The following is a 26,428-nucleotide window of genomic DNA, read 5'->3' as shown; positions in this document are numbered from 1 at the left end:
GAAAAAGAATTTTTAAAAAGAATTAAAATAGTCCTAAAAGAAGTGCTGTTGTATTTGGAATTACTAAGGCTGAACAGGGGGGACCTCCCTGGTGGTGAAGTGGTTAAGAATCTGCCTGCCAACGCAGGGGGCACGGTTTCGATCCCTGGTCTGGGAAGATCCCACATGCCTTAGGGCAACTAAGCCCATGCACCACAACTACGGAGCCTGCGCTCTAGAGCCCACGAGCCACAACTACTAAAGCCCACGCTCTAGGGGCTGCATGTCGCAACTACTGAGCCCACGTGCTGCAAGTACTGACACCCACACGCCTAGAGCCCGTGCTCCGCAACAAGAGAAGCCACTGCAATGAGAAGCCCACACACCGCATCGAAGAGTAGCCCTCGCTCGTTGCAAGTAGAGAAAGTCACATGCAGCCAAGACCTAATGCAGCCAAAAAAAAAAAGACTGAAGGGGAATATCATCAAAGTCCATAAAATCAAAAAGGCAATTATAAACCTTATAACACTCTTTTCTCTCAAAGGGTAACATTGAATATATAAGTAGGTTCAAAATTAATTTAGTTAAATTCTTACATAATAAATGCATAATAGATTATTGAGAGAACTGAAGATGGTCTGTGGTATATAATTACTTTTCTGAAGTGGGGTATAGGAAACCAAATCTTTCTTACAAATGAGAAGTAGAACTTGTCAGCACATTAAAAACACTTTGGAAACTTAGAAAAAGACCAATGCCAAGGCCCCACAGCAGAGCTATTAAAACAGAATCTCTAGAAATGGGGCTCAGCTACTGGTATTTTAAAAAAACCGCCTCAAATGCTTGTAAAGGTGCACTAGGGTTTAGTAACTGCTGGGTAAGTCAGGTTCTCTAGAGCAACTTGTCTTAACTATTTCATCTTGTATATAATTTTCACTTTTGCCATCCACAATCAGAATTCCATTTTGTCATAACCTCATCTTTTTTTCCTGCTGCCTCTTTTAGCTTCTGTTCCATGGTGCCAGGTGTCTCAGAGCCTTCTTATGAAAATGCGTGTTCATGCACGGGTGGACACTCAATAAGTATTAGACAAAAATAATAACAACAATAAAAGTAACAATTATGGCCGCCAGTTCTCCCCAAATTAAATCAACAGAAATGCCTGGGCCAGGACGACCTGCAGGACTACCCAACAGGTGGATAATGTCACTGTAGCATCAAGAACTGCAATGTTCTGTGCTGGCCAAGTGAAGTAAAGATACCAAGCAGCAGCTACAAGGCGAAGAACGAAACCGTAAGTCTGCCGGCTGTATTAAAATTTCTGAATCCTAATGTTATCGGTATTACTTTTTTCCCGGGAAACAAAATCTCCAAATACCAAGAAGCTGCTTTGCACCGCCAAAAGCTGCATAGGGGCAGGCTGCCAACAGGACCGTCCGGACACGCTGCAGTGGCAGCTCCAGGCGGGTTCCTTTAAACTGCCTTCCCCTGGGCCAACTCTCCACTGCGGCGCAGCCCCACAGCCAGCACTTCCACGCGCCGCCCTACCTGCCCCCAGGCGTCTGCGGAGCCGCGCTTCTCCGCCCACGCTGCCTTCCAGCCGCAGTGCGCGGCCTTGGCCTTGAACGCGCGTGCGCGCGAGCGAGGGCGGGCGGGCCGAAGTTGGAGGAGGCGGGGCAGGCCCTTGCCGTCTGCAGTCCATTGGCTGTCTCCCCGTAGTCCCCGCCCCCAGGCTTTCGAGACGGCGGGGCGGGCCACGTCAGGCAGCCGGCGTGGGGCTGCGCTTGTGGCAGAAGGAAGGTAAGCTATGCGGGTGGCAGGCGGCTGGCTGCGGGCCGCTACCTCCTGCACAGAGGCCGCTGGATCGCACCCGCCGGTGGCCTGACTCAGCTTGCTGGGAGGGAGGCTGAGGCCCTGTGGGCCTGGAGCTCTGATGGGAGATGGGGCAGTGGAGCATGTGGTGGCAGGGCCGCGTTGCGGTGTGGGCGGCCAGGAAGGGGACAGGTCTTGCCGTTTGCCCTCGTCCTGTCCTGTCTGGGTTCTGAACTCCTGAAGGACTAGGCCTTCTACGTTAGAGAGCTTTCGGATGCCTGGGTGGGGCCGGCTCCGGTGCCTGCGGTGGGGCTCAGCGGGATCCCGACTCGGAAACAGGTCGGCGTGATCTTTGCATACCTTCCTGCAGCAGGTTGCAGTCGTCCCACTCTCCCCCGACCGATTCCCTTCTCGAAGGCAGCACAGGGGATTCCAGCCCTGTCCTGCTCGTCCTGCGGTGACTGTCTCATCCTAATTTCCAGTGACTCACTTAGATCCTGTCCACTTTAATGCAAAGGCTTATGGGTGAGCAGGGCCTGTTTTCAGACCTCCTGGTTCTCTGGCTCTGTCCTCATTTGCAGGAATTCCCTGAAGAAACAGTATATATCTGTATCTCTCTATATATATCACATACATGTATGAATGTATGTTTTGAAATGTCTGCAACCCCTATACAAAGATTTGCAGAGACTTGCAACTGTGTTGCCCCTACTCTCCATGAGTTTTAATTTCAGCCATGGCATCCTGATCCCTCAGTTTAGTTTCTGAATTTGGAGCTTCTAAAATCAATGAAATCATGCTATCAAGTATCATGCAATCAATCATTCATCTATTCAACACTTTTTTGATGTGTTTCTTCATGGTCAAGGTCTTATGCCGTAAACTAAAATGGGCATTCCCTGTCTTTTTCTTCCAGTGTATCTGCCGGTTTTATTGTCTAGATTTGATGATTCCATTTCAGGTTCTAGATTTAGGCACAGAAGCTTATGATCCTGTATCATAAGCTATAGCTCTTCTGGGACCTCATTCAGTTTTCCTTACTTTCACCTCTGGTAAGCCTCAGACTATGATGGCCTTGAGGCATAATCCTGCTAAGTATCGCTAAAGACCCTAGGTCTCAGGCACCTATCCATAAAGTGAGGTGATGGGGTTAGAAATATTTAGTAATATTGAGATATTCAAGGACAGGATGGGCAGATTGCATGTTTACTGAACTGTGTTAACAGTTGAGAAGTGACCATTTAAAAAACCCTGGATATATTTTAAGATTATATGTTTTACTCTTCCTGAATCTGTCCATATTGACTTTTTGACTAGCAAGCAAGTGCATGTTTACAATTTTGATTCACATCCAATTCCTGCACTCAAAGCACTATGACTCATCTAAATTTTGAAATGTAATAATCAGGAGCTTTTTAATGTTACATTTAAAGATATGATATAAAAACATTGGATAAGAATGCAATTTTTGAAGCATTTTTACTTGCTTTAGTAGATTAGTGGTAACTAAAACCTCTGCCTTGGTTATTTGCTTACTTGGTTAATATTAGGTAGTTGTCATCACCTGGCTAATGTCTTTCAGTATCATGTCTTTGTTAACATTTATTTTATCAACCTAAAATTTACTGGATTTTAATTGATTGCTGTCTCCAGTTGAGAATTGATAACCAAAAGGTAAATAAATCATTAGCTTGAGAATAAAAATGCCCATAGAGATGTAACAGTAGTTTTTCATTTGTTGATTGATTGATGGTACTTATTAAGCAATTCGTTTAGCCTTCCTGCAGGTGTTAAATTTCTAGAATAGTTTGGTTCACAAATGGTTCACAAACCATTAGGTGAATTAAATTAAACCCCTATATCAGTATTAGGGGTTTGGAAAATTTAAGAAAGTTGAACTTTAAAAAATTTTGCTTTTGCTAGATCTTTCTTGTTCTAGAAATGGAGCAGATTAAGATGGGAAGACCAAGGAGAAATGCTAGAGCTGAGGAAAAAAATCTAAGTGGAGTCTTCTGGTTTAAAATTTGGGGAGACTCAGGGGATTCAGGTGTATATGAAAATATCTGTGTGAAGGAAAAAAATTAAAATTTCGGGAGGAAAGCACAATGAAACTGAAATTATAACTGTATTTGGAAGAAATGTAAGGAAATAGTAGTTTCAGGATTATTCATGGGTCTATAGCAAAACCTCATCTTAATATTTCTTGATTGATGACAACGAGCTCAGTTTATCTCAAAAAAGAAACCTGGGTGATAATTTAAACTTTGATCAGGTGGGCAGTAGATGTTTCTTTAGGAGATGTGAAATCTATAAGTATTATATATTTTTTAAAAGTACTACAGATCTAGAGATGAGCAATATAATACAATATATAGTTATATAAGTATAATATAAATCTTTGATTCACAATTAGTGATAAATTGTTTGGAGGTTGTGTGTACTATTTCCACATGATAGGAAACACATTTGCTAAGCTAATAGGACAAGGGATGTTTGTCATTTTTCTCCCATTTCAATTATTTGAAACAGATTTTTCAAGCAATGTGGAAGATCCCATCTCTTTTCAAACAATAGATTGAACATTGTTGTTTTTATAAATTGGGTCCACCAAGTACTTCTGGCCTCATAATTTTTTAACCTGTTCCAAGCCACATTGGAAGTAATATAATTGCATTTATGATTTAAAAATTTTGTTAATTTGTATTGGCTTTCATTCAGTTAGCCTGAGTTACTTTAGTTTTATATATTTTGAAGACATTTCAAAAGCTATGACATTAAATACTGTAAAATTTTCCATTGTTCACGAAGGGAAAACATTTCTTTAGGCCCAAGGAAGTTGAGAATTCGAACTGCATAGATAAGTTTGTTATTATTTATTTAACGATTCATGATTTCACTTACTGGGGACCAATGACACATTCCACTCAAGCTTCTAACCTGAAGATTTCAGTTCTTTCCATTGTTTTAGAATATATCCTCTAATCTCTTTTTGGTCAGATAAAGTGACTGCTCATTTGGCTGATAAGTGTGTTGAACAAATGTTATAATTGTGAATGTTGAACTATAGTTTTGTTAAGAGGTTTTCTGGCTGCCAGGGTGTATCTTTCCCTCCTCTTTTGACAAACCTTTTTCTTTGGCCTTGCTGCTCTCAGAATTTACTTTGAATTTTACTCTGTTTAACAGTCATTGAACTGGTTGGTTTATGCGATCAGACCTTCAGGTTTTAGCATATGCTGTTAGGACAAAACATGGAGGGAGTGGAGGAGACTTTTTATTGAAGTTGTTTTGAATTGCTGAAACATGTAAATAAATGGAATTTTTACAGATTCATACACGTTAAAGATATTGTATTCATTATTTATTTTTTCACTCAGTAAAGACAGAGCATCTGCTCTGGTCCCAAGTCCCTAACTTTTCTTCAGGAGTTTATAGTATTGCTTGGAAGCCACAGACAAGGCCAAAATACAATGAGATAAATATTATAATTAGATGTATGCATCAAGTTTAGTGGGGAATAGAGGAAAATTGTGTGAGTGTGAGATTTTAGGACATTCAGAAGAGGCTTTCTGGAGGCATTTTCATCGGAACTGAATTTTGAGAGCAAGTAAGGATTGTTTGGTGAGGATGGTGGATAAGACATTGTAGGCACAAGAAAGAACTAAGGCCAAATGAACAAGTTACAGACAAAACACAGACTTTAATGTGTTAAGGAGAGAATAGAGAGATGAGGTTTAATAAATAAACAAACACCAAATAATAAAAGACCCTCTTCCCCACCACGTTAAAGGTTTTGAACATTATCCTTCAGGCTGTGGGGGTCCATGGGGAAGAGATTTTAAGTGGAGGAAAGTTAAGATCAGTTTTATGTGGCAATGTGCAGAATGAATTGTAGTGGAGCAAGGCCCAGTTGTGAAGGCAAGATATGATAGAACTCCAAATTATGCAGTGGGGCTCGAGGATAGGATGGATGCAAGGTATATTAAGATGGTGAAGTTGGTGCCCACTTGGATATGTGGGATGAGGAGAAGGTAGAGTCAAGGATGCCTCCTAGGTTTATGACTTCCTAAGATAGGAATCACACGAGGATTATCACATGTATGGGAGAATAAGATCGGTCTTGAACATGCCTTTTGGTCACACAATTGGTGCTATTCAGTGGGCAGTTGGCCACATTCATCTGGGGATGAGGAAAGGGATTCTAGGTAATCTAGAGATTATAATGTTATTGACATATAAGTGACAGTGAAAACAGTGTTGAGAGTGGATGTGATACCTAAGACGGAGTTTGTGGAATAAGAAAGAATAAAACAGAAGAGGAACTCTGGGAAGCACCACTATATAAGGAAGATGATCCGATGAAAAAGACTGAGAAAGAACAGCCTAATGACAGTGGAGCTCTAGAAGACAAGGAGGGAGAGAATTTGAGAAGGCGAGAATGGTCAGCTGTCAAATACCATCAGGAATGGAAGAAAGAGCTGACTAGAGATTTTGGGAGAGTTTACCAGTTAGGCAAGGAGCATTCATTTGTAGTGACACTAGTTCATATAATTGTGTGACTTTCTGTAGCAAAATTCAGTAGAACTAGAGATTATGAATAGTTGGAATGATTCAGTATTTGGATTTTGTAATGTACCTATGGTAGGAATGCAAGGGAATTCAAGGTATTGACGAGATGGTGGTTGAAGTGATGGAATGTGAGGTTTAGACTGGATAGAGGTGATGCCCAGGCCAGGAGTAGGCTGAAAGATTGAGAGAAAATAATTGGTTCAAGGGATTAGAAGTCAGAATGAAGTAAATATACACGTGTAGGTAGGTATAAGGGAGATAGCTGATAGGATAGAAGTACTCTGTAGTCTGAGTAGAATATTGGAGTTTTAGATTTTTAGAGTGCTGATGGAGTATAGGGTTTAGCCATGGTTGTAGATGGATGAAATGGAGGTGACATGAAGGTGTTCAAAAACAATGAGACTGGTGTGTTGGATGAATCACTCACCTAGACGTTGACCCCAGATGATTGTGTACCCAGGGTGGAGAGAGATACTATGAGATAGACCATGGTTTCTGAGGTTTTAGATTGCCAGTGGTAGCGATCAGTATACAAGAGAGATGAAGATACCTGGATATGCACCCTCAGAGGTGTGGGGTAGATGGTATGGAAATATTCTTCTGAGCCTTGGAGCTTGGAAGGATGATTAGCCTTCACTGAAGTGGCCAGCAAAGAAGAAAAGTCTAGTTTTTGCAGGCCTAAGAGGTAGGGGAAGCATCTAATGAAGAGGCTGAGCATCTAATAACAAAACTCATTGACCATGGTATCCGAGACCAAAAGGTTGGGACTGTTTAGTGTTTAGTGAGGAGGAAGGCAGGTTAGAAAAAAGTTAGATTTGAGTGTGAGGGTGACAGTTTTTCTGAAGCGCATGGCTGGCTTTGAAGTTAAAAATAGTAGTTTGGATTTCAAGTTTTGGTGAAGCCTCCTGTTATCAACTTTATCCATGAAATAATTACAGTTTCAGTAGTAGGATAGCAGGTATAGGTCTAGTTCCAAATTTAAAAATATACCTCCAATGAATATTTATGTTATGAGAAAGGAGAGGGTTTTTGCTTTTTGCACCTCTTTTTGACTTTTGGACTTCCAAAATATTTTGGCAAATACAGTTGACCCTTGAACAACATGGGTTTGAACTGAGAGGATCCACTTATACTTGGATTTTTTTCAATAAATATGTGCTACAGTACTACACGATCCATGGTTGGTTGGATCCATGCATGTGGAACCATGGGTAGGGAGGGCCGACCATAAAGCCATATGCGAGTTTTCCACTCCAGGGAGGGTCAGCGCCCCTCAGCGCCACATTGTTCAAGAGTCAGCTGTACTTCTCATCACATGTGACAACTCCCATCTACTAGGATGCCTGGAAGGTTATGTTGAGCGTTTTTAGGTTGGTTCTGGTCTCGGAGGTGTGAAAAATGCCTTGATAACTGATGACAGTTGCCATGGATGTGGGAGGTGCGTGTACCTGATTTCCCTCTGATTTCTCTCCTATTATTTTAGGACTGAGATTCTTGTGGAATAGTCTCTGTGTTTCTAAGGAGAATTTCTCGCTCATGCACGAAGATTCCTTTCACCTACTCCAGGATTTGGCTCCAGTGTCTCTCCTGCAAGATCACATTTTCCCTCATTACTGGATTATTCCCTTCAGTATCTAAACATGCTGTTATTTCTCCTACTTTAAAATAATTACTCTTTCTTGACCCCATTTCCTCCTTATGCCACCACACAACTTCCCTTTTTGGCAAAACTTATGTGTCCAATTACTTCCTCCCATTTGTTATTAAACTCACTTTCATCAGACTTTCTCCCTTGCTACTCTAAAAAAAAATTGCTTTCCTCAAAGTCACTAATGACTTTCATTTTGCTAAGTCCAAAGATCTGTTTTTAATCCTCATCTTTTACTTGACAGATCATTTTCCCAACTTTATTGACATGTGATTGACACATAACTTTGTGTAAGTTTAAGGTACAGCATGTTGATTTGATACATTTAGAAGTTGCAAAATGATTTCCACCATAGTATGAGCCACCACCTGTATCCTGTCACATAGTTACCATTTCCTATCAGCAATTTTGGAAACAGTTGATCACTCTCTGCTTCTTGCCACACTGTCTTCCCTTAGTATCAAAGATGCTACCGTTCCTGGTTTTCCTCCTACCCCTCTGCTCCTTTTCAATTCCTTTACTGGTTCTTTCTTACCTCTCTGACCTCTCAACATTGAAGAGCTCCTGGGCTCAGTCCTCATGGTCCTAAATACTGGCTTTAAATACTAATAATGCCCTATTAGCCCCCAATATATACATATATATATATATATATTAATATATATATATATATATTTGCCTGGAGCTTTTCCTTTGAACTCTAGACTCTGTGTATCCAGATGCCTCCTCAGCATTTCTTTTTGGATGACTAATAGAAATCTCAAATTCAGCTCCTGATTTTCTTCCTATACCTGCTTCACCTGTGGTCTTCCCCATCTCAATTCATGGAAACTTGACAATTTCCATGACTTGGGCGAACATCTTGGGTGTCATCCCTGACTCATCTCTCACAAGCCACCTGTAAACTATTAGGAAAGCCTATTGGCTGTCCCTTCAAAATATGTCTAGAATCTGAGTACTTCTCACTACCCACTGCTGTCACTCTAGTCTAAGCCTCCATTGTCTACGTCCTTGATGTTGTGACAGCCTCTGTATCAGTCATCTATTACCACTCACCCTCGGAATTTAGTGGCTTAAAGCAACAATCATTTATTTATGGTTCTGGTGCTGGCAATTTGGATCAGGCTTGGGGAGGTCGGGGTGGGGGGAGTTCTTTTGCTGATGGGCTCACTCATGTAGCAAATGGGGACTGGTGGGTTTGGAGACTTCAGCTGGGATGGCTTATCTGTGCTGCACCAGGACCAGTAAGCTGTCCCATGCTTCTTAACACCGTGGTCTAATAGAGCCAAGAGAGCGAGAGGGAACTGTATGGCCTTTTGAGATGTAGACTAAGAATTCCCACAACTTCATTTCTCCCACTGTTGTTCATAGTTACAAAGACAGCCCAAATCCAAGGGGATGTTGAAATAGACTACTTATGAGAGGAGCAGCAAAGGTACTTTGCAAGGAAATGTGCATACAGGAACAGGGAAGAATTCGGGGCCATTTTTTTGCAATCTGCCGTAGCCTCCTAACTGATCTATTCTCTCTTTGTCTCCTACCATATTGTCAGCAGAGTAGCCAAAGTGATTATTTTTAAAACATAAGATTTCTTTTCTCTTCCAAAACCCTCTGATGGCTTCCCATTGCCACCCAAAGTAAAAAACAAAGTCTTTACTGTGGCCCGTGAGGCTTGCCTCCATCTGACCCCTTTGTTGCTTCTCCAACTTCATTTCCAACTACTCTCCACTCACTCACTAACTCTGCTCAGTTAGCCTCTTTGCTCTTCCTCAAACATCTGACGCATGCTCTCACCATGGCTTTTTTAAAAAAAATCTTTATTGGAGTATAACTGCTTCACAGTAGTGTGTTAGCTTCTGTTGCACAACAAAGTGAATCAGCTATATGTATACATATATCCCCATATCTCCTCCCTCTTGCATCTCCCTCCCACCCTCCCTATCCCACCCCCTAGGTCGTCACAAAGCATTGAGTTTATCTCCCTGTGCTATGCAGCAGCTTCTCACTAGCTAGCTATTTTACATTTGGTAGTGTATATATGTCCATGCCACTCTCTCACTTCATCCCAGCTTCCCCCTCCGCCCACCACGTGTCCTCAGGTCCATTCTCTACGTTTGCATCTTTATTCCTGTCCTGCCACTAGGTTCATCAGTACCTTTTTTTTTTTTTTTTTAAGGTTCCATATATATGTGTTGGCATACGGTATTTGTTTTTCTCTTTCTGACTTAGTTCACTCTGTATGACAGACTCTAGGTCCATCCACCCCAGTACAAATAACTCAATTTTGTTTTGTTTTATGGCTGAGTAATATTCCATTGTATATATATGCCACATCTTCTTTATCCATTCATCTGTCAATGGACACTTAGGTTGCTTCCATGTCCTGGCTATTGTAACTAGTGCTGCAATGAACATTGTGGTATATGACTCTTTTTGAATTATGGTTTTCTCAGGATATATGCCCAGTAGTGGGATTGCTGGGTCATATGGTAGTTCTATTTGTAGTTTTTTAAGGAACCTCCATACTCTTCTCCATAGTGGCTGTATCAATTTACATTCCCACCAACAGTGTAGGAGGGTTCCCTTTTCACCACACCCTTTCCAGCATTTATTGTTTGTAGAATTTTTGATGATGGCCATTCTGACCAGTGTGAGGTGATACCTCATTGTAGTTTTGATTTGCATTTCTCTAATAATGAATGATGTTGAACATCTTTTCATGTGCCTCTTGGCCATCTGTATGTCTTCTTTGGTGAAATGTCTATTTATGTCTTCTGCCAATTTTTTTTTTTTTTTTTTTTTTTCGGTACATGGGCCTCTCACTGTTGTGGCCTCTCCTGTTGCAGAGCACAGGCTCTGGATGCGCCGGCTCAGCAGCCATGGCTCACGGGCCCAGCCGCTCCACGGCACATGGGATCTTCCCAGACCGGGGCACGAACCCATGTCCCCTGCATCGGCAGGCGGACTCTTAACCACTGTGCCACCAGGGAAGCCCGATTCTGCCAATTTTTTAATTGGGTTGTTTCTTTTTTTGATATTGAGCTCCATGAGCTGTGTGTATATTTTGGAGATTAATCGTTTGTCCGTTGTTTCATTTGCAAATATTTTCTCCCATTCTGAGGGTTGTCTTTTCGTCTTGTTTATGGTTTCCTTTGCTGTACAAAAGCTTTTAATTTTAATTAGGTCCCATTTGTTTATTTTTGATTTTATTTTTATTACTCTAGAGGTGGGTCAAAAAAGATCTTACTGTGGTTTATGTCAAAGAGTGTTTTTCCTATGTTTTCCTCTAAGAGTTTTATAGTGTCTGGTCTTAAATTTATATCTTTAATCCATTTGGTGTTTATTTTTGTGTATGGTGTTAGGTAGTGTTCTAATTTCATCCTTTTACATGTAGCTGTGCAGTTTTCCAGCACCACTTATTGAAGAGGCTGTCTTCACTGTATGTTCTTGCCTCCTTTGTCGTAAATTAGGTGACTATATGTGTGTGGGTTTATCTCTGGGCTTTCTATCCTGTACCACTGATCTATATTTCTGTTTTTGTGCCAGTACCATACTGTGTTGATTACTATAGCTTTGTAGTATAGTTTGAAGTCGGGGAACCTGAGTCCTCCAGCTCCGTTCTTCTTTCTCAAGATTGCTTTGGCTATTCAGGGTCTTTTTAAAAAATTATTTATTTATTTATTTATTTATTTTGGCTGCACTGGGTCTTAGTTGTAGCACATGGGATCTTCATTGCAGCATACAGGATCTTTAGCTGTGGCATGGAGGCTCTTAGTTGTGGATGTGGACTCTTAGTTGCAGCATGCATGTGAGATCTAGTTCCCCAACCAGGGATCAAACCTGTGCCCCCTGCAGTGGAAGCACAGAGTCTTAACCACTGGACTGCCAGGTAAGTCCCCAGTTTGAATTTTTTTAGGCAAGAGTATTCTTGGAGGGTTCTGTGTATGTCTTCTTATTCCTTTACATCATAAGGACACAGTGTCTGGTTTCTCACTTTTAATGATGCTAAGATGAATCAATGGGTTCAGGTGGTATCATTCAGAGCCCTCTAATATAAAGTTCCCATCATCCTTTAACTTAATTCTTTTAGCAACAATTGAGTCACTCACAAATCAATTAGATATTAACAAAGTGACTTCATATTTTTAAAGGTTTTTTTTAAAGAAATGAATATATTTTCATTTTCTTCACATTTCTCTTTACAGTATCACTTCACAACCAATTTTTCCCATCCCCCCTCCCTTAATCCTAAATTTGCTCAGTCACAGTGCCTTCAGAATGTATTGAACATATAACATAAAGCTTGGAAGGAGTTATGAAATGGAATGGACAATGAAGGCTGAGTGAATAGGGAAGTAAGGATTATCTACCCACCTACATACTAATTTGCCTGTCTCCCCTCCCTCCTTTATATCTCCCTCTTTTTACTTCGTGAGATTTTCCGCTCTGTAGGATAGTTAGGGTTTAGCAGGCCACCGAGGCCTTATGGGGATTAGAAAGTGGGGCATGTGCTGACAGCAGCATTGGTATTGGGTATGAATTGAATGCAAATCCAGGCTAGAGCTAAGCATACAAAATTTAACATTTGTTTTGTTATAGTGAAGATTGGCTTCAAATAAAATTGAGAAGATGAAGCTTGTACTCTCTGCACTTAGCACCCTTTTGTCATGTAGCCTTTCCTTCCTGACATAGACAAAAGTACATTGCACCCCATGGATTTAGGAGACTTGCACATTGCTGCACTGTTTCAAAAACAAGACACCTTTAGTCTTCTGCATGTCAGTATGTGACTGCATCTTTCTTCCACTTGTCTGAACTGAAAACCTTGGGGTCATCCTTCACTCTTCTTACATTCCACATCCAGTCCATTAGCAAATTCTGTCAAAATGTGTGTAGACTCTGACCTCTTCCCATCTCTACTGCTGTTCTCTTTGTCCAAGAAAATATGGTTTCTTTCCTGGATTATTGCCATAATCTCCTAACTGGTCTCCTTCTTCCCATCCTTGCCCACTTATGGCCTGTTCTCCAGAGAAGGTAGAATGAACTTTTTAAAATGACTGTCAAGCATGCCATCTCCTTGTCCCAAAGCGTCTAGGACTACCTGTGCCACTTAGGAACATCCAGAGCCCACAGCGTCTACAGGGGCTTCTGTCATCTGGGCCCCTGCTTCACTCTGTCATCTCTTACTGCCCAGCTTGAGCACTTGCACCAACCATACTGGTGTCCTTGGTCTTCCCTGAATTTGTCACATGTGCTTCTACTTCAGGGTTGTTGCCCTTAGTGTTCCTTCTGTCTGGAATGCTCAGTATTTCCTCCCAGTCTGTGTCCAAATGTCACTATATCAGAAAGACCTGTCTTTATTCTTTGACAGATGCCGAAACATGTAAAGACCGCCCGAAAATTTATCTATCGATGACAACAGTTTTGTTGTATATGCATTTTTGGAATGCACATATGTTTATGTTGCATATATGCATATATGTTGTATATGCATTTTTGGAAAGTTAAAGGAAAAATTAAACTCTTTGTATTATAATTTAAGCAATTAAAAATAACTATCCTTTATAAAGTTCAGTCATGCTAGATGAATAAGTTTTACAGATCTGCTGTACAACATAGTGCCAATTGTTAACAGTACGGTATTGTGCACTCCACAAAATGAAAACAAAAGGACACAGGGAACTTTGGAAGGTGTTGCATATGTCTATTATGTTGATTGTGGTGATGGTATCACGGGTGTTTGCACATGTCTAAACTCATCGAATTGCACACATTAAATAAGTGCATTTCTTTGTACATCAATTATACTTCAATAAATCTGTTAAAAAATACCTCTGTTGACTGAGGCCAACATCCTTGATTAAAATGAGATTGGAGGAAGTTGAACACACTGGAGGAACACTTAATTTTTTTCAGGGACAGATGGACTAATCTTCTGGCAAACAATTTAGAATCAAAGGTAATTCTGTTAGCTTAGTTGTTTGGAACTCTGCAGGACCATTATAGCATCTAATAACTCAAAGGTGTGACTTTCTCATTAAATAGCTCTTAATAAGCAGTGTAATTGGATCAAGTGAGGCTTTTTATCTTGGTGTGTGCTGTGGTGAAACTGCCTCTTTAGACAGTGATAGAAGACCATGGTTTGAAGTGAATAAATAAGATCATAAATTTTTTTTATTGAGACTAAAACATTGATCTTACACTTTTATTTGAAGAGAATTAATAATTTCTATTTAATGTAAAAAAGTAATGTATGCCCATTGTAGGGGGGCAAATTAAATGTAGCAAATATAAGGAGGAGAGGAATAGTATGTAATCAGTCATCAACTTATTAACCAGAAATGAACTTAACATTTTTGCATATTCACTTTTTTCCTGAATCTTGTGTCTTTATATCTATAATTTAAACTTGGTTGTGTTCACCATTGTGTATAAAAATTTCTTACAATTTTTTTACTCTGTCATGAGCATTTCTTTATATTATTAAAACTCTTTATAAATGTTTTTCACATTACTAATCAAAATTTTACCTGCATATTCCTTAGCTTACCTTTTAGATAAATCAGTGAATAACTTTGCACAAAAGAAGCTTGCTTTTAAGCCTTTTGTATTCTTACACTTTTGAAATGGGAGGTGAATAGAACTTGAAGCATGTATGCCACACTTTGGGATATAGCCAAGAAGTGCCAAACACTAAGGTCAGATGATCAGTAAGTACCCTGACTGCCCACTCCCACAGAGTGGGTTAGTTTTGGACCTACCCCAGACTTTCAGATTTACTGTGCTAAGTTCTCTATGGAATTGAGTACGGTGGGTTGGGGCTTGGGGAGATGCTTGTGATCCTGGGAACCATGCTGATTCTGCCTTACATCTGAGGCTTTGCTCCAGAGATGATCTGGCCTTTGAGGACCTTTGTATCAGTTTGGAGGTAAGACAGATTGGGAGCAATTTCATAAAGAGAGTTTGAATTTGGACGGAGAGGCAGAAGTAGTTTTTGAGACTGAAATGAAGCTCTGAGCACTGGCTTCATTGTGAGTTGCTGGCTCGCTGTTGTTCATCTAGTCAGTCATTTACTTCCAGCATAGTGTTGAAAAGTTCCATTGAACCCTGTACATGTGAAAATTGTATGTATTGGTTTTAAAATTTGTGCAATTAAAAATAATTGTCACGAACAGCTAGGTGTTCCTCCTCCTCCCCTCCCCCTCCCCCTCCCCTTCCCATTCCTCCTCTTCTTCTGCCAACTGGATATTAGCATTTCATTGCAGGATCCTTTTCTTGAACATACTGCTTGGTGTCTCTGTACTAATGTGAAAGGATTTACTAATGATCGTCTGCCCAGTATAGTTGTGAAGGTTAACTAATATCTGATTATTAAGAACCCTACAAGTAAAAACAGGCATGAATACTGCTAGGTGTGTAACGGCAAATTAGTAAGTGTTACTTCATTGGGTAATTATGTGTTTAAAAGGCCTTTACCCCGGTGGGAAATACATAGAGGTAATACTGCAGGCTTTTAAAGGGTTGTAATACATAGCAGATTAAGAGTATAGCTATGATAAATAATAGCTGTCAACTGAAGCATTCATGTAAAACTTATGATGTATTCAGGTAACAAAGACCCATTTTCCATCTCTATTAGATTCAGCTGGAAACAGTGATGAACCAGTCTTGTGTTTACATGTGTTCTTTGACCTTTTATTTTATTTTTGTAAGAAAATGTACCAAAATCAGTAACAGTGTGATAAAATCTCACTAACTTGGATTCTGCTGATTTGGGATTTGGGCTTGGCTGAAGTTCATCTTTATGCTACCTATACAGAAGTTAGTTGCTTAGTTTTTAAAAAGCCGGGAAAAAGGAGTCGGTCTAAAAAGAACTAATTATTTTCAAACCCTAAATGTGTTGATAACTGAATCTGGTTATTGTATTAATTTGAAAATAGAGTCATTTACAAATTTATTTATTTATTTTTGACGTCTGGTTCTTATTAATTTATTTTGGTCTGTTTCACAAATCTTAATTAGTGAGAGAGATTTGGATATAGATTCTTCTCTATTTCTCACTTTCTGTTTTGGAAAGTTGATCTGAAAACAAAATAAACAGTAGAATTCTGATTCTAACATTTTTTTGAGTCTATTGTGTATTAGGTACTGTGCTAAACACAGTAACTCAAAAAACATTAAGTAACTGCTTATTACATGCCAGGCCCAGCAGGAGGTGAACAAGGCTCAGCTGTTTCCCCCAAGAAACTTGAAAGTGCAGGAGAATAATGCAGCAGGCTTGGTCAGTGAGGAATCCTTCTTGCTTGAGATACTCCTTCAGTAGTGTGCTGTTGCTCCACAGATAGAGCTAGCCCCTTCAGAATGAGATGAGAAGATCTACATCTTGAGGATTGGTGACAGTCCTCTCAGAGCTGGAAGGGGCATTAGAAATTGAGCCTAGCTCTGCAGTATGGCCCCTGTACACCATATCCTCATATTCTCCTTGCATGGAGTGTGATACCAAGTCGTAGTTCAAGCTCTGTATTCTGAGGCAGCTGCACGAACTGAGAACATTCAGTGGCTTCCTCTTGATCTTCCTGCTTCTGAACATTTCTTCCCGAACATTCCATTGTTATTTCAAACTCCTGCATGTTTTTGAAGTGAAAGTGTCCCGTCTCATTGAGATGTGTCTTGAGCTGTCACATGGTTGGGGCTACACGCCAGCCAAGCGTTCATTTGGCAGCCGTGTAGCCATCTGTGTCTGTGCGGTAGTGTTTGAGCAATTATTTGGGCAATGATTGATTTCATCTATTTCAATGAATATTTACTGATTTTAAAAAATGGAAAATTAAATACGAAAGCCTTGATATCAATGGCAAGAAGCATGGACTCACTACAGATTGATACCAGTCGCCATGATGAAAGTGGCCAATCTTTATCCTTTGTTAGGTACTCATTGGACTTAAAGTGAATGATCAACAACGAAATACAAGTATAAAATCTCAAAACATACAGATGTGGGAAATGTGTTGCTGGTGATGGTGCCACAGGATGAGGGTTAAGTTTGGATTGATAATTTTTGTGTTTTGTTCTCGGCATGGAGCAGCCCTTTAATATGTAACTTTCATGCATCAGACTTGATTACATGTTTTTAGGATTGCAATATATGCAAAGGTGCAGAGCTGTTTGCGGATACTGATGAGCTGCTTTGGGAACTTGATCTAGCACTGTATATCCAAACCTAGGTTTTTGTTTTTGTTTTTAAAGATTTGCTTGATTCCCTGGGATGCAGCAAGATATAATAGAAAAAAACAATGTGTTGGATTTAGACCTAACATCTAAAAAGTGTTTGTTATGTGACTGGTTCTGAGTGAATTGCTTTAATGGATTATTTTAATTTTTCAGGAACTCTGTGTCAACTGTACTTTATAGAGGAGTGGTTAAGCATGTGAACTTTGACTCACATTCATAGGCTGCACGGTTCATATCCATGCTCTGCTTCTTACATAATTTTGTAAGGCAGTTAATTTTGACCTCTCTTTGGCAGTTAATTTGACCTCTCTTTGCCTCACATGGTTTTTCATATGAAAATGAGGATAATAGTAGTTCTCACGTCACGGGGTTTTGAATATTGGGTGAGAGAACACATGTAAAGAGCTTCAACTATGCCTGCCTGGCACATGGTAAAATTCTCAATAAATCCTGGCTGTTAATACCACTGTGTAACCTCAGGCAAGTTACTTCCTCTCTGAGCTCTTATTTTCTCATACTGGAAATGGCGTTAATAATACCTACCTCAGAGTTATTCTGAAGATCCAATGGGATTAGTTACTTATAGTGTTTTGTGGATGTGTGGCACATAGGAGCTGTTTCATCCAACATGGTGTTCTGAATCTCATGTTGTGCTTTGTGTTCATTCAGTGAATCTTTATTGAGCAGGTACTTGTTATATGCTGGGGTATAGTGGTCAAAAAGAGAGTCCAGGCCCTTGCCCTCAGGAGTTTGCATTTCACTGGGAGGTGGAGAGAGAGGCAGCAGAAATACTATATGATGATCGTTTGAGATTGAGACCAAAGCTGTGAAGGATACAATAGTGGGTCACTGGGGGTAGGGAGTGGGGAAGCACTTGGGGCTGGGGGGTAGGAGAGGCTCAAGGGAAGATGTGAACAGTGAGAGGAGTCAGCTGTTTAAACAGCAAGGGCACAAACACTTGAGGCTGAGGGGCCTAAGAGTTCCAGACCTGCACATCGAAATAACTTGGGAGGCTCACGGAGCAAACTGGAGGTCATTGTGGCTAAAGCTCCTTGACTGAAGGACAGGTGTGAGACCAAATCATGTAGGACCTTTTGGCCATGGTTTGGAGTTTGAATTTTATTACAGAGTGCAGTGGGATGCTGTTGAAAGGTTTTCAGCAGGTGAGTTAGAAGTCAACTGTATATTTTGAATGGGAATTTCATGCATTTCCTAACCGTGGGCGCTGGTGTCTTATTTCTCTAGCTGGTGACTTACATACAGGATCCCATCCTAGTCTTTGATTAGAGATGCCCTACTTATCCCTAAAACTTAAATTCTTTTTCATCATTCGCTTCCCTTGACTGTCCTACATGGTATCAAGGGAGGGAGGAAACACATTTTTAGAGTACATACCTACTGTGTCAAGATCCTCTTGGCTTTCAGGCTTACTTCATATTGTTATTTACGCCACCTTGTGAGGCAGGTGGCCCCAGATTTAACCAGTGAGGAAATAGGCTCCAGATAGTAAGTGATTAACCTAAATTTTAATGCCTAGTGGTGGAGTCAGGTTTTGCAACCAGTCTGTTTTTCCTACTCCCTGACCCTCCAGCCCCATGCATTTTTCTCTCTGTGTCAAGTTGCTCTGTCATCATGGTGATAGGGGTATGTAAGACTAAGCATAATCAAATTAAAGACGTTTTCTCATCTTCACTATGGATAGTTGTAGGGTTTGCAAAAGAATATATGACATTGCTTCACAGTGCCCTATTCATCTTATTCATTTGAACATTTTTAGAGTGGTTCTTCTAACAGTGTGGTGATGATGTTATTTCTGTGATTGTGTCCATTCAGGCCTGGAATATAGAGATATTCTCCACCTTGGGCCACACTGAGTTAGTTAACAGCAGGGAAATTTACTATCTTCCTATAAAATTCCTTGGCCCATCTGATCTTCAGCTTTCATTAGTACTAAGAGTGTAAGTTAAAATAATTCTATTCCATTCGATATGATTTTAATAATTTAGTTTTCATGAAAAATAAGAAATGAGTTTGGCCAGTTTGCAGCAATCAAGAAAAATGTTGCCATTTAACTTGTCATCAGTCTACATAATTCTTTTTGAGAGTGAGAGTTTTTATTTTGGTATAAAATTTCCCAGGAGTCTGAAGTAGGAAAATAATAATGGTTATATTTCTCCTTGAAAATGAAGGAAGATTTTTAAATGGTCTAAAGTTAATTGAATCTATCTAGTTAAATTACATTGACCCCTTTTCAATATTACTCTTTCCATGAAGCATTGGTAAAATGGCTTAAAAAGTAGTCTTATCATTTCTAAAATTTTTCTAGTTTGTTGCTCACTTAATGACATCTGTTAATGATGGATTTCTATGCTTATAGTGATTTGGGTTTTAGAAAGTCATATCCTCTATTTCTAAAGAATGTGTAAGTATTTGAATAAAGGTTTTCATATTTTTGGTAACTTTATTCAAATTACAAAAACACATATTCTTGTGAAAAAATTAATAAACTAGGAACAAGCAAAATTAAAAATCACCCATAATTTATGTTTTCCAGGCTTTTCTATGTACATATGTACCCAGACTACCTGGATTTGAATTTCAGTTTATTGTATGACCTTGGGAATGTTATCTGTCTTTTCTGTGTCTCAGTTTCTTCTTCTGTAAAATGAGTGCCTATTTCATAGGGTATTGTGAGGATTAAATAAGTTAATAAATGTGAAGTGCTGAGACTATTGCCTTGGCCCCTAGGTGAGAATCACACATGTGGGTTTTTTTTTTTTAACTTTATAATGGAAAATTTCAAACATATATAAACATAAAATAGTATTATGAACTCCAATGTACCCATCTATTATCAACATTTAGATGTTCTTGTTTTACATATCATTTCCTCTTTTTTTTTTTTTTTTTCCCTGGAGGGACACTGGTATACTTCAGTTTGTGCCATATTAATATTTGCTGAGGAGTAATTTATTTTAGAGAACCAGTGCACAAAATTTGAGTCATTTTTTAGGGGAAGAAATACAAATCAAATACCTATAAAACACATTCTGTGGTGTTTTACTAAATTTTAGTTAACTGAATGGCATTAAAAGTAATATGAATACGGAGATTTTAGCTATTCAGATTAGACACTTATTGGTCAGTATGGTCTTCAAAATGATTGGGCATCAGTTTTATCATAAATATACAGTAAAGATTATTTTGTATCAACATAAAATACTTATTTAAAAATGTACTGAGCAATTTGAGAAATTATTCTTTTGGTGGAGCAAAAATATTTAAAAATTATAACATTAGAAAAAAATAATCTCATAAAGGAGCTAATTTGAGGACTTCTTTGAAGACTTAGATTGGATACTGTAAAAATTCTAGAGATAAATCAGTCTTTAGATTTTAAAAATCACTATTTTTCATCTGCATTCCCTTGTATATTTAACATATAAATACATACACATAAAAGACACTTTAGAAAAGGTAATCCAAGAATAATTGAAGAAAATATTGTAACAAATCAGACATTATTGAAGTTGGTGGTTTTGTTTCTTACTTTCATGCTTGGTTCTCCTGGACACTAATAAGCTCTAACTTGGTATTTCCTGCCTTTGATCTTATTTTAGACTCCCATTTCAAAATCTATGAGTAAGTAACATGTGATATAACTGAGAAGAAACTAAATTGTAAAGGCAAGAATATGATAGCAATTTGATGTATTTTAGTAAATTGCAACCAGTGAGATAATCAGAACTTATAGTCACCTAAATTTGCTCAGCACTTGAATTACATATTTTAAAATTCCTGGGACATGATGCAGGAATGTGGAGTGTGCTGGTCATGTCTCATGTTACTGATAGTCCAGGGAAACACTGGATTGGGAGTCAGGAAACCTCCCTTCTCATGTGAACTGCTAGGGTGAGTACCTTTTTGTTGAGTTGCTTAACCCCTCTGACATTGTTTCTCCAGTGACAAAAGTACAGAAGGGAGATGCTCTCAGGTCCAATATATTATTAAGGAAGTACTAGCTGCTGCAACAAACAGACCCCAAAATGCAATGGTTCAAACAAAGTAGAAGGTTTTTTTTTTTGGAGTTTCAGGTTTGCAGTTCTGCTCTAAGCTATATCATTTAGGGCTCCTTCCATCTTGTTTCTCCAGCCGTGTCCTAGACGCATTATCTTCATGCACATGATTGAATCTGAGTTGTTGCCAAGACCTGGTTTCTGTTGGGAATAGAGTGGAGGAAACAGGTTGTAGCCTGGAACTGGCACATCATGTCTGCTCAGATTCCACTGGGGAGAACTTGATCACATACCCAGTCTCTGTAGCCATACTTGAGGCTACGAAATGTAATACAGTTGGTCAGGCTACAGTTTTATTAATATAGAAGAAAAGCACAGATATTGAAGGATAGTTAGCAGTCTCTGCCACGTCTATGCCGTTCCCGCTTTCTCTGATTGACCAAGTGGTTCTGTCATCCCAGTAGGTTGACCTCTACCTCGTCTTGATTTTGAAATTAGTGGTGAAAATAAAAGTATTTCCTACTCTCAGCTTAATTTAATGATGACTTAGTGAATATAATGATTAACAATCACTATTTTCGGGCTTCCCTGGTGGCTCAGTGGTTGAGAGTCCGCCTGCCGATGCAGGGGACATGGGTTCGTGCCCCGGTCCGGGAGGATCCCACGTGCCGCGGAGCGGCTGGGCCCGTGAGCCATGGCCGCTGGGCCTGCATGTCCAGAGCCTGTGCTCCGCAACAGGAGAGGCCACAGCAGTGAGAGGCCCGCGTACCGCAAAAAGGAAAAAAAAAAAAATCACTATTTTCTTACACTCGCTCTTTAGTATTAAAAACTTTCCATTGCAATTTTCCCATGACATTTCCATTTTTATGAATCATGTCGTTAGGAGGACTCCAATTGTCCTGTTAATTTGAGAGTTCAGGAGCCAGTTGGATTTTGAAGCTTTTGAAGCAAGAGCTGAGGTTAAGCTAGTTTCTAGCAGGTTTCAGGATATAATAAAGGGTGATGAGACAGATTCCAGCTGCCAGATACTAGAGAGGCTGTGGGACTCTTAGGGACCGAGAAGAGGTAGGTGAGAAGCTAAGCAGGTAGGACAACAAGGAAGATATAAATATTGGGTGATTGAAAAAAAATTTTTTTTTTTCTTTAAGGGGCAGAGTGAAGCAACTAGAAGTGTCTGGAATATACCCCTGAGCCACAGTCTTGATAAACTTATAAGATCAGGTCAAATTTATTGATGGTACGCATCAGCTTTCCTATAAGCCATTAAAAAAAGTAATAAATTGTCAAAATATGTGTTAAAAATCCTCAGTCTGATGGTTCCATAGCTTAACTTGTGGATGGAAGAAGCTAAGTAAATGCATAACTGATAATTGGAAGAGTTGATAAAGTGTTAGAAAGAAAAAAGGTCCTAGTTGTGTCTCTGAAACAGGGTCCTTTTAATGTGAAGGAAGTTTACTTTTTATCAGTCTGATGATGACTTTGCTTTTGTAGACTAGCTTCCAGAATGTACTCTCTGTAGCCCTGACTTCCACCTATATTGCTGCCCTGAGTCCTTCCTATATAGAAATTTGGTAGTCACAAGTGCTCAAAGTCAAGTCTTTCTCTGTGACCATTGGACACCGGCCCCCGCAAACTACCCTGCATAATCCCTCTGCTAGGTTCCCATAGCACTTGTGAATATAATTACAGTTGACCCTAGAACAACATAGGCTTGAACTGCACGGGTCCACTTATACATGGATTTTTTTCAATAAATACTTTATTACAATACTACATGATCAGTGGTAGGTTGAATCAGTGGATGAGAAACCATGGCAGTGGAAGGCTGATCATAACGTTGTGTGCAGATTTTCAACTGTGCGGGGGTCGGCGTTAGATAGATTTTTTAACCCTATGTTGTTTGAGGGTCTACTATAGAGAGATTCTTCTCTTGTTTTTCAGATTGTATCCTTCATTTGAAGTTTGACACTAAATACTTTTGTGTGATCTGTGGCTGTATATTTTTGTATCCTAGGGAAACTATTGAGAAAGTTGAAAACCTAAGGTGCTTTATCTATCTCCTTTATTACTTCTAGAGTGCAATTGATTTATTTTTGGGGAAGTGTTCTTGTGGGCTGAAACACCTTGGCAGATAAGATGATAATTGCTTCAGTTAAACAAATGCTTTGATTCACTTGGAACTTAAAGACCTCATTGAAAATTCTCTTTCTGATTTAGATTCAGACAAAAAAGCCACTATGACAGTTTGGAGATAAATCTTTTAAAATCAAATACTCTTTTTTGTAACGTGGTTTATGGAGCATATTGTGACTAGTTTCCTTTGAGTAAAGAATGTCAGGATAAGAAGTAATATACAAATTGTTTTCTTAAATGTATAAGATGCCCAAGGGACATTGAGATTAAAAATAAAGTAGGACACATGCTACACTGCCAATGCTAAATCAAAATATGTACTCTTTTTGAAATTCCCTAAGAGAATATGATGTTTTGATACCTTGAAAGGCGAAATGGTTGTGATTAACCTTGAAATGTGTCTCCAGCAGGTGAAAGGCACCTGCAGTTTGTAGCTCTAGGATAGCAAATCAAGGATGATATCAAATCATATTGCAGCTGTGGCAGTGGTTTTGAGAATGCCTAAGGAAAGATAGTTACTGTAGATTTTAAAAACTTATTCTCTAAAGTGTTGTACCAAAACTAGGACTATCTTTTGTAAGCTTAGGTATTTGTCATCTATACTTAGACAATTTTGGTAAAAACAGTACTCTTTTACTCCATTGGCCCACCTCCTGGAGATAAAGTCCTCTTTCCGGATGGCTCAGCTTCTTCACTGCCATAATAAGCTATTAGCCTAACCAGCTGTTTGTCTGGTCCCCAGAGCATTTTGGAATTCCATTGTTCAGTCCTGAATCAGAGTATAACCCCACATTTCTTCTATCTAACTCTCTCACTCTTGACATTTGCGTAAGTATATTCTGGGGTAAGTTGATAACCCTCTGCTTCTCTGGATACTCTAAAATTGACTTTCTATTGAGTTAGGTTAGATCATCAGAAAACTCTGTACTTGGACCCCATTAGCTGAGAGTTTTTTTTTTTTCTGAATTACATGTTATGTTATAACCATGGCTTTCTCCAGGGTTTGTTTAAAAAAGAAGTAACATAAAATTCTGTTTTGCTTATGTTATTGAGATTATTGTTTATTATATCACTCTGTATCCCATGTAGAAAGCCTAATGTGAGAAATTTCCTTCAGAGTTTAGGGGCATGAAAAAGTTTGTTTTCTATGATAAAGAGAACTTTTTCATCTTTTAGATAATAAGATGTATAATTTATCTTATTTATGTATTTACCTGTGCTTGGATGCACAGGGGCAGACTTGAATGTCAACTGTAGCAATTTTTGTCAACAAATTTTAGAAATTAATTAAATAGTCATTATGTAAACCTGGAGTCAGTAAACTACAGCCCACCTGCCTCCTGTTTTTGTAAATAATGTTTTATTGGAGCACAGCCCTGGTCATTTGTTTATGCATTGTCTGTGGCTGCTTTCCTGCTACAGTGGCAAATCTGAGTAGTTGCTATCTGACCCTTTACAGAAAAATATGAACAATCCTAATGTAAATAGTCACATGGTAGTATGGGTCAGACCAAATGCAATAGCACTGAAGAAATATAAAGCAAGGCGATTGCTCTAAGATGTGGCTGCTTGGGAAAGGCTTAACAGAGAAGATATGCTATGAAATGAATTTCATCTTTAAATAGTAGGAACAGACAGAGGAGGACATTTTATATGGGAGACAACAACATAAATAAAGTCCCTTAGGAATGAGCAGATTTTTGAGCACATGGGACTATTCTGAAAATGGTTTTAACCAGATTGGAATTAGACAACAGTGAAAATGAAGTCGAATGTGTGAGACTGCTGCTGGAGACTTAAAACCTGGGAATCAGAATTTGCATTTAATCTGACAGGCTATTGAAAACCCACTATGAATTCTTTACAGGGAAATGATATGATGGAAATAGCATTTTAGGACAGTTAATCTGACAGCAGCGTATGGGATGAACTCAAGCATGGAGAACCCCAAGATTAAGCAGTTACTGAAGGAAGCCTAGCATGAGGAACAAAGATGATGAGTGGAGAAATGGAGAGGAAAGGTAGACTCTGAGATGCTGGAAAGAACAAAGCTGACTTTGTGACTGACTGGTTTTAGAGAATGTTGGTGAAGAAAATTGTGAGAGGAGAATTGAGAGAAGATGCACTGAAATGGAAACAGTTTTTATGAGAGAAAATATGTGTTTTGTTTCTAACCTCCCCAATTTCTGGTGTTTTAGAGCCTTATGAGAGAGAGTAGGGAAGTGTTTGGAGATAGGGATGAGATGAAGGCTCCAGGAGAGTTTTCATGAAAGAAGCACAAGGCAAAAGGCTTGGGAGCACCTTCAGGAAGATGGTGCTTGAGAAGCAGAGTGGACAGAGGAATTGGAGGAGCCAGTAGAGCAGTGTTTGCCAAGGTGTATCCCAGGGAAGGCTGGTTATGTAGACTGTTAACAGGTATTTTTAGAAAAAGGTGGGCCATGACCAGATAAGTTTGGTAAACTCTGGGTTAAGCAAAGTTAATCAAACTTCTTGCTTTAGAACCTCTCAGATTCTTTAATAATACACACCATTATTTGTTATCACCAACTAAGATCTGTCTCTCAATTATAAATTCATTTATCCAACTTTCTCCCTGACATTGCCACTTGGATATGCATTAAGCATCTAAAATTTACCTGTCCAGTGGAATTCCTGGTCTTCCCTCACAAAACTTATTTCCCTATCTCAGTTGATGGCAACTCCATCTTTTCCTTTTAGTAAAAAAATGCCATGGTAAGTAATATATACCTGGTTTTGTTTAATGTGTAAAATGCCCAAAGGAATTAAAATTAAGAATAAAGTTGCTCAGATCATAAACCTTGACGTCATCGTTGACCCTTTCTTTCTCCTATACTCTCATCTAATCCATTAGCAACCACATTGGCTCTGCCTTTGAAGATATCCAGAATCTGACCTCTCCTCACCTCAGTGATTCTATTAAAATCTTACCACTTTTTTTTTTTTTCCTGTAGTAGTTAACAGTTTCACTCAGGATAAATACATCTGTCCGTCCAGTGGCTTACAAGGCCCTCTGTGGTCTGGC

The 26,428-nt window shown here is 39.3% G+C and overlaps 1 protein-coding gene across 4 annotated transcripts in view; it reads left to right on the top strand.

Annotated features, from left to right (window-relative positions):
* The first annotated feature begins 1,722 nt into the window (after positions 1–1,722).
* FOCAD (focadhesin) overlaps positions 1,723–26,428 on the top strand; it is a 311,561-nt gene continuing 286,855 nt past the window's right edge. For 2 of the 4 annotated variants that reach the window (XM_081238309.1, XM_081238313.1), the window contains exon 1: positions 1,723–1,779. The gene's annotated coding sequence lies outside the window, so the exon portion shown is untranslated. Of the gene's footprint in view, positions 1,780–21,127; positions 21,149–24,192; positions 24,214–26,428 lie in introns of those variants that run through there. The other 2 variants (XM_081238312.1, XM_081238311.1) reach the window with 2 other exon arrangements.

This window comes from Mesoplodon bidens (genome assembly GCF_964165515.1).
Source record: "Mesoplodon bidens genome assembly, chromosome: 6".
Taxonomy (NCBI): domain Eukaryota; kingdom Metazoa; phylum Chordata; class Mammalia; order Artiodactyla; family Ziphiidae; genus Mesoplodon; species Mesoplodon bidens.
Note: the sequence above shows the minus strand (reverse complement) of the source record. Positions and strands in the feature narration are given on the sequence as shown.